At 37.1% G+C, this 10,944-nt stretch overlaps 1 protein-coding gene across 7 annotated transcripts in view; it reads right to left on the minus strand.

The window, feature by feature from the left end:
* The window catches only part of FAM13A (family with sequence similarity 13 member A), a 146,712-nt gene extending 135,768 nt beyond the window's left edge, over positions 1–10,944 (minus strand). For 5 of the 7 annotated variants that reach the window (XM_069093924.1, XM_069093915.1, XM_069093908.1 and 2 more), the window contains exons 1-2: positions 10,740–10,942; positions 8,171–8,291 (exon numbers count right to left, since the gene is read on the minus strand). The gene's annotated coding sequence lies outside the window, so the exon portion shown is untranslated. Of the gene's footprint in view, positions 1–8,170; positions 8,292–10,739 lie in introns of all 7 variants that reach the window. The other 2 variants (XM_069093905.1, XM_069093906.1) reach the window with 2 other exon arrangements.

Below are 10,944 nucleotides of genomic sequence, written 5' to 3' on the forward strand. Positions count from 1 at the left end.
AAATTCATTACATCCCAAACTGAACTCAATAGTATTTACCCAAAATCTCTTTTCCCTCATAACTTCCATTTCATATGATGTGTCCTGATGACTGTCGAGGGCAACAGCACTCTCCCAGTCTCCAAGACTGGCAACCTAGGTGTATCCTCCTTTCTTAACTCTTAACCACCCCCTACCATATACAATCTTTTGCTAAGACCTGTTGGTTTCACCATTGCAACATCTGAATATACCTCCTTCTCTTCTTGTCTGATATTGCTGCCATTCTGATACAGACCCTCACTTCCTCATGCTTGTAATACTGCAATAGGCTGCTGCTAAGTCTGCTTCGCTTAAATATTTCCACACTCCTATCTATTCTCCACTTGGCCTCCAAAGTGCTGGTTTCATGTTATTTCTCTCCTCAATAAACTCCCATGGCTCCCTATTACTTCCAGGATCAAATACATAATCCTCCAGTGCTCAAAGTCCTTTATAACCTAGCTCTTTTTACACCTTACTCCCTTTCAAGTTTCTCTGATAAAAGTTCTAAAATATGTTTCTAAGGCACTGTAGCGGCAAGCACCCCAGCATCCCCAGGGTGGCTGCCAACACAGGTTCTTGGATCTGCTTTGCTAAAGGAAAGCAACTCAAAGTGGGTTAACAAGCTTACTTTAATCAATCAAACATACATCGTTTAGCTAGTTCAGGGGGAAAAGGTCAGCACCCGGAACTTCAGAGTATATAGACAGAAACAGATCAAGAGACAGGCTTCCAAATTGTCCAACCATTACATCCATACCAAATCACATACCAGAGAGGGAAGCATCAACATCTGACTTTTCAAAGCCAGAGGGCTCAACAGCTGCCCAGAGTCTCATCTGGTCAAATCACACAACACTTCTCAAAGTGAGCCCCAAAACAAAGCCTCACAACAGAGTTTATATAGCTTTCTCCTGGTTCAGAGAATGTAACAACCTTCTTGACCCACTGCCCAACCACAAGGTATCTCCTGAAAAACAAGCCTCCCACCACAGGCTCCAGGTGCACTCAAGCCTAGGGGCAGGGAAGATCTTAAAAATTTACATTCCCATTACAGACATATAATGAACTGATTCAAATTTACAAGAATAAGGGTCACTCCTCAACTGGTAAATGGTCAAAATATATGAATGTGCAGTTTTCAGAGGAAGAAACACAAGCTATCAATAGCTATATGAAAAAAAAATGCTCTAAATCACTAATAGAGAAATACTGATTAAAACAACTCTGAGATACCATCTCAGTTTATCAAATTGGCAAACTTAACAAAAAATGAAAATGATAGCTTCTGGAGGGGCTATTTGAAAATAACTGTTAAGTAGTCCAGCCATTCTGAAAAGCAATTTGAAACAATGCCTCCAAAATCTATTAAACTGTGAATACTTTTTGACTCAGCAATATCTCTACTAGGTCTAGACTGAAAAAAAAAAAGCAATGAAATAGGAAAAGGACCCATAAGTGTAAAAATATTCATAGCAGATCTTTTTGTCATGGCAAAGAATTGGAAACCAAGGGGGTGCCCATAAATTGAGGAATGGATGACATTATCACATATTAATGTGATGGAAGAGTGTCGAGTTGTAAGAAATGATGAAGGGAATCAAAGAACTGATGCAACAAAATGGTGTAGAATTGATAAGTACCAGGAGAAGAATTCATGGAAGTCATTGATTCAAAGTACAAGTTGAGGCATACATGTGTACACACACACACACACACACACAGCCTCAAAATTGAGAAAATAATTTTGATTTGTTTTGGTTTGTAGGTGATAGAGGTGTAAGAAAGAGAATTAGAGCTGAAAATAAAATTGAAAAAAAATTTCAATTCTGAGGAACAATTCTCTTTCCACATGAACTCCTCACTGTTCACTTCACTGCCATTAGTCAAACTATATCTGAAGTATTGTATTCAGTTTAGGGTAACACATATTAGGAAGAACATTGGGGTGGTCATGTAACCATCATACAACCAAAATCAGTCTCAATGTGTTCATGTATAAAGAGGAGGTATAAGGGTTCAAATGTGGTAATTTATGAAGGGGCTTTGCAAAATTTAAAGCACTCTATATGCCAGTTATGATGATGTTATGATGACAGTGATGACAATGATGTTCTTGTGAACATCTTGGAGAAGAGAAAAAATGTAGGTGTCATTGTTGCTATTGGAAAACTTATGTGAATTATAGGTACTACTTAATTTGCTTTGTCTCAGATGGGAGAAATGGGGTGAATAGATTGAAATTGCAGAGAACCATAAATCAAGTCAATACAAAAAATGTTTCTGAACAATGGCAGGAAAAAAAATGTCAGAATAAAAATAAGTTTAAAAAAAGAGAAGTAATGTTAAGCAAAAGTTCAACTAAATAGACACCTAAGTCACTTATATCTGTGTGGGCATGTAGTTTCTACAACCATATAGAGATTTTTAAAGTTTCTATTTCATTATGCTACCTTTACTCCTATAATTTTTTAAAATACTCTCGTACCTGATTCTATGCCTTTAATTTCTTTTTCTTTCCTTATTGCTATTGTTAGTATTATAGAATTTCATCAGGTAATAGAGGAGAGAATGTGCATCCTTACTTTACTCCAGTGTTTACTGAAAAGTTCTGATGAATCTATATTATGTATGATTGCCTTTGATTTTAGATACTTTTGATTATATTAAAAAAAATCTCCCTTTGCCTATATTTTATGTGGTTTTTAGCAAAAATGACTGTTGTGCCTTGTCAAAGGCTTTTCCCACATCTATTGAGATCATCATGGTTTGGGATGTTTTTGTTTTTTAATATGATTAATTAGATTGATTGTTTGCCTACTGTTGAACCATGCCAACATACCAGGATTACTTGGTCGTAATAAATAATTTCTTGGATAGTTATAGTTTGACAGGATTTTGTTTAAACTTTTTGAATTAACATTCAATAATGATATTGGTATATATTGTTCCATTAATGATAGAGGTCTCCTTTTGTGTTTTATCCTTTCTTGGTTTAGGTATTAAATAATCATAATTTATCATCCATAGCTATATATAATAAAATATAGAAAAATGCCTTTTAAAACATAAAATATTCAAACTAACAGACCAAATAGAGATCTTATGGAGACCAGTCTCAAAAAAGGTAAAACTAACTATAAAGCAACTGATTCATAGTAGAATTCTATCAAACTTTTAAGGAGACACACACACACACACACTCTCAAAGACTGAGAAAAAAAATCCTGGCAGAATCCTTTTGTGAGACAAATATAACCCTTATAATTCTGACTTTGCTGTGATTAGAACTTGCTCATTTGCTATTTTGCTGATTTAATTTTCTACTTATCAAAAAAAAAAAAACCCAACCCCCAAATTGGCTAACTGTATGTCAGTAATATTAGTCTTTTAAAAGAGCCCAATTTTAGTTTTATCATTTTCAGAGGTTTTTGTGGAAGGGCATTCCATTTCATTTATTTCTCTTCTGACTTTATTATCTCTTCTTTTTTGCTTATTTTAAGTTTGTTGGCTTTCTAATTTTTTGTATGGCTATTCAGTTCCCTCATCTTCTTTTTCTATTTTGTACATTGTGTTTTTATTGGGATATAATAACCCCCCTAAGGTACTGCTTCAGTTGTATCCCAGAAATTTGGGTGTTTTTCATCATCATTTTCTTTTATATAAATCATGTTTTCACACGACTCATTCTTTTTTTTTTTTTTTAAGGATTTCATTATTAACCCTCCATTTGGGTATCTTTGATTTGTGATTCTTGAACTGATTACATTTTTATTGCACTATGGCCTACAAATCTGTTTCTGGCTTTTCATATTTGTTTGCAACATCTCTGTGCCATAATACATAGGCAAATTTCGTAACACTTTCATGTTGTGCTAAGAAATACACATATACTTTAACAACCCCATTTAGAGGGAGATAGTTTGGAGCTTAAAATGTAACAACAGAAAAAAAAAACAACTATAGATCTCTTCCCAAAAGAGAGAACTTTATACCTCAAACTCCAAAATACATAGTGGATACATTTAATAATTTGACAAATGACAGATTTTGCAAGTGACCAGGAGAATGACTTTTAAATATAAAGAAAGAAGAAATTCAACTAGTACCAGATTACTTTGCCCTACCCCCAAAACTATGGGAAGGAAAGGAATGATATGTCCCAAAGAGCAAAGGAGCTCAAGAAGCCCAAGATAGCCTACCTTGCAAATCTAAGCCTAACCATGAATGAAAAAAGATGGATTGAGGGAAAGATGCATTCAAAACATTCCTGGTGGTCTTTTAGCTCTAACATCTTCAGCAATTTGTTCAGTTTCATATTTTTCCTTTTTTTCATATTTCTGTTTGACTTATTCAAAACTGAGGACACTGAAATCTCCTACTACTATTGTTACTATGTCTTTCTGTAGCTCAGTTAATGTCTCCTTTATGAATTTGGATACTAAGATATTTGGAACATATAAGTAATGATGTTGGTTTGCTGTCTATGGTTTGTTTCACTATAGTTTCCTTGTTTATTCCTTTTTATGTTTTGAATTTTGTTTTTGCTTGTCTAACAGCATGACTGCAACTTTTTTTTGTTTTTTTGGATTCACTTGATACATAGTAAATTTTTTTTTTGCCAGTCCCTTATTTTTATTCTGTGTATATCTTTGATTTTTAAAGTGTTTCTTGTAAGCAACAATTGTGGGGTTTTGTTTTCTTATCCAATCTATTGCTCTTTTTCATTTTATTGGATTATTTAATCAATTTACATTTAAAGTTATGAAAATTAGTTTTATGTCAATCTCCATTTTTATATATCATTGATGCTTTGTTTCTAAATTATGATTCTTTGCTCTTCTGTAAACAAAATATTACGCTTCTGTGTATTTTAAGGCAACTTTATTCCTACCTGTTTTCTTTCCCTTACTCTCAAGTCCTACCCCCCCCCCCCAATTTGTTACTCTTTTCTTTAGTTTTGGATTTTTGCTGATTAATTTCTTTTTCTTTCTTGCTTTTACCAGGTACTTAATTCTTCCCCACTTTTTTCTTAGTTATATAGAATCTCCCTTATCTTCCTCTTTAACCTGCTTTATTTATTAGTTTTTAAATATTCATTTTCTGTGCCTATTTCTAAAAAAGGATTTCTTTTCCCCATTCACTTTATCATTTATCTTGCCTTTATATCTAGTTAAACCTTTTAAAATTTATTTCCCTTATATTTATTTAGTCTTTATTCTCTGTTATGGATTCATTTGTATTAGCTAGCTGTATTCTTTTTATTCTAAATTAAAACTTTTGAGGTACCTATTTTGGGTTCCCTAATTGAAGAGTTTGTTATTGTCTTATAGATCTTAATCCCTCTTGTCTGTTGTGCCTCATTCATAGAAATAACAATTTCTATAGGTAATAGAGATGTTGCCTATGATAGCAAGCCTCCTATCCTGCAAGTGCAGTTAATTATTGACCTTTGCCCTCTTCTTTTTTCCCATTTGCCTCTAAATTTCTTCCCTGGTCCATACTCTCCCACTCTTCTGGCTTTCAGCTGTCTTTAGGACACTCAAGGCAAGATGAGTGGTCTCTTTAAATACCACATCCCTGCAAGACAATACCCATTGTAATGGCCTCAATTCCCTTAATGTAGAATCTCTCTTCTCTCAAAGGAGCATTCATCTAGTGGTATCCCCTTCCAATTTTGAAACCATGTTTTCTCCTTTCTTTTCTTCTTTTAATTTGCCTCCCTTTGCCTCCTCATGCATTATACTGTAGTGTTTCTTCTTTTCCAAAGTGGATTTCTATTCATTGTTAGACTTTGAAATGATTAGGGTACATCACATATTCCAAACTCTGCCCTTTTATGTGGCCTTCCATGTAGTGATTTAGTCTTACAAAAAAACACTGATTCATCTGTAAGAGGAACATTACCAGGTTCAGTCCCTGATGTTTCTGGACTATTTCTCTGCCATCACTTCTATTTGACTTCTGCTTTGATCCTGGTCTTCTTGTATACCTTTAGAAGATCTTGTAATATTTCTGTTTGGTTGTTGTCCTTGATTGCTGCATTAATTTATCCATCTCGTTGTCTGCAGTGTTTGATAAGCAAGTAGTTTCTTCAGACCTTATTTTTTTTTTCCAAGAATGTTTTGAATGCTTCCTCCCTCCCCCCTTTATAGTTAAAAGTCATTCTCCTGGTCGCTTGCAAAATCTGTCATTTGTCAAATCGTTAAATTTATTCACTATATATTTTGGAGTTTAAAGTATAAAGTTGTCTTCTTTCTTTTTGGAAGAGATCTGTAGATTATTTTTTTTGCTGTTGTTACATTTTAAGCTCTAAACTGTCTCCCTCCCTACCTCCCCACTCTACACTATGGTTTTTCTCCCCCTTTTATTCAAGAAATTCTTGCTTTGGTTTCAGGCTCTCTTGGGAATCTTTTGGGTCCTCAGCCTCAGCATGTCGATTAATTTTCTTTTGTCTTGTAATATATACTCATAGGTACTTGAACTCTTTTTCTTTGATCTGCAAACCATTTTCCCATGTTCTTCTAACATCTGCCCTCTTGGCTTATCTCCCTATGCTCAAGATCTTTTTTTTTTTCTTTTTGGAGGGCATTTGGGATTGTGACTTGCCCCAGGTCATACAGCTAGTTTTTGTGTGAAGTGTCTGAGGCTGGATTTGAATTCAGGTCCTCCTGACTCCAGGGCCGGTGCTCTATTTACTTCGCCACCTAGCTGCACCTTATGCTCAAGATCTTTAAATGAGTTTTCTTCCTCCTGAGATCTTTAGTAATTTGAGTCTTTTAGGAAAAAAAAAAATTCCCCCAATTGTTCACTTCCTACTTCCGTCCCCTTTGATGGCAGTTTCCCTAGAGACTAGATCTCAAAGTGGTCTCATCCTTTTTCCATGCAACAACAACCTAGGTCTCTGCTCTGTGTGATTTCTGGGTAGGCAGAACTGGCCCTAGCTGGATGCTGGCAGCTTTTCCTCAGGCTTAGTGGAGTGACGCATAGCTCTACATCTCTTCCCCTCCCCCAACACACATTTGTTCTGACCCAATTCCCTCTGTTGCTCAGTTTTCTGGCAGATCTCGTTTGGGGCATAAATTGCTACTGTCACACTCCTCAACGCTATTTATAGCCTGGGCAAATTTCTGTCATTTGGATCTTGGAGGCGCTGGGAGGTAAGAAGGGATGCCATGCTGTTGAGTTCTGTTGCAATCCCAGGGACTGGTTTGTTGTGTGTAAGTGAGCCTAGTAGGAGTTAGAGATTAGCTTTCTCCACTATTAATTCATTGGGTTTTTATGTTGTTTGGGTTCTTGGTATACTAGAGCATAGAGACAGCTGAAATTGCTTTATCTCTGGTGCAGAATTCCTATTTTTGAGAGGTTTGAGAGATTGTAGGGATCAGAGAAAATATTTAGTTAGTCACAAAACCTGGAAATTATTGAAATGTCTTTAGTGACAATTAACAATCAGTAAACATTCAGTGCTATGTGTCAGGCATTAAGTGAAGTGCTGGGGATACAAAGAGAAAGCAAAAACAGTCCCTGCTGTCCAGGAGAAATAAAATGTACATAAATTGGTACATATTCTACTTACAGAATAGATAAGATAACCTTCTATTTCATACTTTCACTTATACCTGCAATTAATTGTAGAAAATGACTTTTCATGAAACTCAATATTAGCTGATAAAACAAATATTTATCAAAAGCCAGCTGTGACCACATGAAGATGTGTTCTAAAGCAGTTGGCAAGTTATGGCCCATGGGTCAAAAGTCGTCTGCCACCAGTTTTTGTACAGCCTGTGAACTAAAAAGGAATTTTATGTTTTAAAATATTATTTTATTGTATTTTAAAATGTAAAACCATTTTTAGCTTACAGGTCATACGAAAATAGGTGGCTGACTGGATTTGGCTCTTGGTCTATAGTTTGCTCTAAATCACTAATAGAAAGAAAAACTCAAAACAATTCTAGGGTTTCACTTTACATCTAGCAAATCAGCAATGATAATGAAAGATATAAAATAGTCAATGTTTAAAAGGTTCTGGGAAGATAGGTACATTGATGCACTGTTAGTACAACAGTGAAATGTTTTGTACTTCTATGAGTAATTCTTTGTATTTCATTTTGAAATTATAAAAGAAAAAGGACTAACTTGTCCATACCTTTTGACCCAGCAATCTTACTAGCAAAGTCAAAGACTGAAACGAAGGTCCAAAAATTACCATCATCTTTTGTGGTAATAAAGTATTGGAACAAAGAAGATGACCAACATTTGGGAAATGGCTGCAAAAATAGAACATAAATGTAATATAATGACAAATATGATGAATGCAAATAAACTCATTAAGTTACTCAAACTCTGAGCAATTAAAAAATCAATAATGTCCCATAAAATAGATAATGAAACATGCCTCCTTATGTCAGAAAGATAGGAAATATTAAGGCAGAATAGAGGTGGTCAGTGTACTAAGTGCTTTTGCTCATTTTTTTTTCTTCAATATGGAAAGAAAGAATTGAAATGACTATACTATAAAGGCAAAACATAACTAATTTGAGAAATTTCAGAGCTCCCAGTTATGGGCTTCCAGAGACCAAATTTGATCCTGGGAAATGTTCCCCACAAAAGATAACTTTTATTGACCCCAAACAGACCCCACTCAGAGTTCCCTGTCAAATTTCAGAATATACCTACATTCTTAGTCTTCACAGATATGGTTAAAAGCCCCATCTTTGTATAGGTCTCATGCACTCAAGGTAATAATGCATTTAATTTAAATTAATGCAAACTTTATTTTTCTCTACAAGAAATGCAAACAGTGGAAGAACCCAGAAGTCTATAAACTATATGGAAAACACAAAACAGTCTTACAATAGTCTATGAATAATTAATAAATTCTAGTCCCTCTAAAGGGTCCTATTGGAAGTCCTCTAATGTCAGCAAATCAGAAGGGAACAGACTTTGGGCTTGCCTTAAGGTAAATGCTCCTACCACCTATTATTTAGCCCATCTTTTCCCAGATCAACCTTCTACACAAAAATCCCATGTAAAGAAATAGGGGGCAGCCAGGTAGCACAGCGAGTAAGAGCACTGGCCCCAGTGTCGGGATGACCTGGGGATCAAATCCGGGCTCAGACACTTAACCCACCCAGAAACACCTGGCCGTGTAACCTTGAGCAAGTTACTTAACCCCAACTGCTTTAAAAAAAAAATAATAAATGGGAGCAATACATTTTTTTTAGCATTTTCATGGTTACGAAGAATGAAGATTCTAGTACAATATCTTTCTCAGTTCTTAGCATTCTATTTCCCATATTAAAATATTCATTAGATCCCATAAACTTGCAGTAAAAAGCTTTGTACTGGTGTTGTGATGAAGTGACAGGCTTATTCAAATCTAAGGAGGTAGTCTGGTTAAATGGAAAGTATGGAGAGTTAAATCTTGACTCTACTGCCTTGGGCAAGTCATGTAAACTCTCTAGGCCTCAGATCCTCATCTGTAAAATAAAGCGTTTTTAAGAACTGACCTCTTAGGCCCCTTTCAGCCCTAAATCAGATATTGCACTTAAAAAAAAATTATTATGAAATACGACCCCCTCCATCTTCTCAAAATCTTCATTCCCTATTATACCAACCAAAAGGAAGTAAATAGTGGTTCCTTTTAAGGGTAGAGGCTTTCCTCTATTTATTTACATCATTTATTTATTTACATAGTTTATTTACATTTCCTCTATTTATTTACACATATTTACATAAGATTAAGATGCAGTCATCTTTTCCCCCTTCAAGCTAAGACTCTCAAAAGGGTAATGGGATATGCAGGACTGAGTATAAAATTCATCTCCAGGTATTTGCGCTTTCAATAATTTCAGGAAAATGCAAGTAATTCCATTTTATTGGGAAAATGTAGCATATGAACTAAAGAAAAAAGTAAATGCTTTATTTTCCGTCAAACAGTAGCTCCTGTTTATTACAGGATTCTCCCAGGTTTCACAAATGTTCGTTTCTAATCCTAGGAACTCTGAATCAGTCCTGCACCCACCCTCACTCCCCCAACACCAGCAGGAAACAGTATTTCAACACACAATTTTGCCAACATCCCTTCCCATTTTTCGGGAAGTAAATTTTAAAGAGATAATTTAGGGAGCTGACCTAAAAGCACCGGATTTAACGTGATCACTGGGGTGCCTTCCAAGGCTGTGCATGCAGCGCCCACTCCAACTAGACCAGGCTGCAAGGGCACGCTTTTCCCTGGCCAGGCTCAAGTTCCCCGGAATGCAGCGTGACCTAAGGAGCGGGCAGTGCCGCCCCAGGGCCCCGAGCCCCCAGTAACCGTAAGCATGGTGCACAATAGGTGGCATCTCCCTGTTGCCATCTATAGAGCATGCCTTTGCCCTCCACTCTTCGCCAGTTTGGAGGCGGCCTGCCTGGGTGTTGAAAGCACAGGGTTTTTTGGTTTTCTTTTGTTTGCCCGTCTCCTGTGAAAGGAAGAGGGGGCCAGGCCCGGCAGGCTGCGGGGTTGGCACGGTGCAGGTACGGTGCCCAGCCCACCTCCCGAAAGCAGGGAGGGGCTGCACGCCCAAAGCGGGTCCCCAAGGAGGGGCCTTGGGAGACCCTTCCAGCTCTCCCCCTCCCATTTCTGGCCCACTCTCCAACACTCCCACCTCTCCGCTTACAGAAGCTGAATTAGGGTTGCCTTCCCTCCTTCTTCCTACTCCACTCCATTCCATTACCTGCATTAACCTCCCAAGAACCACTGTGGGGGAAAGGGCGGAAGGAGTGAGGCCTCATGCGCACGCGCATTCCCAGCCCGCCGGCCCCGCCCCTTGGTGACGCTACGTTTCGCTCACCCCTCTACGGGCGGTCGCGAGGCACGCCTGCACCGGTTGCTGCCCAACCCGGTAAGTGCTTGAGTTCCACTCCTCTGTGTCTCCCCAC

This window comes from Petaurus breviceps, unplaced genomic scaffold (assembly GCF_028583685.1).
Source record: "Petaurus breviceps papuanus isolate PSGF00001 unplaced genomic scaffold, PetGlider_PUasm1.0 126, whole genome shotgun sequence".
NCBI classification, from domain to species: Eukaryota; Metazoa; Chordata; class Mammalia; order Diprotodontia; family Petauridae; genus Petaurus; species Petaurus breviceps.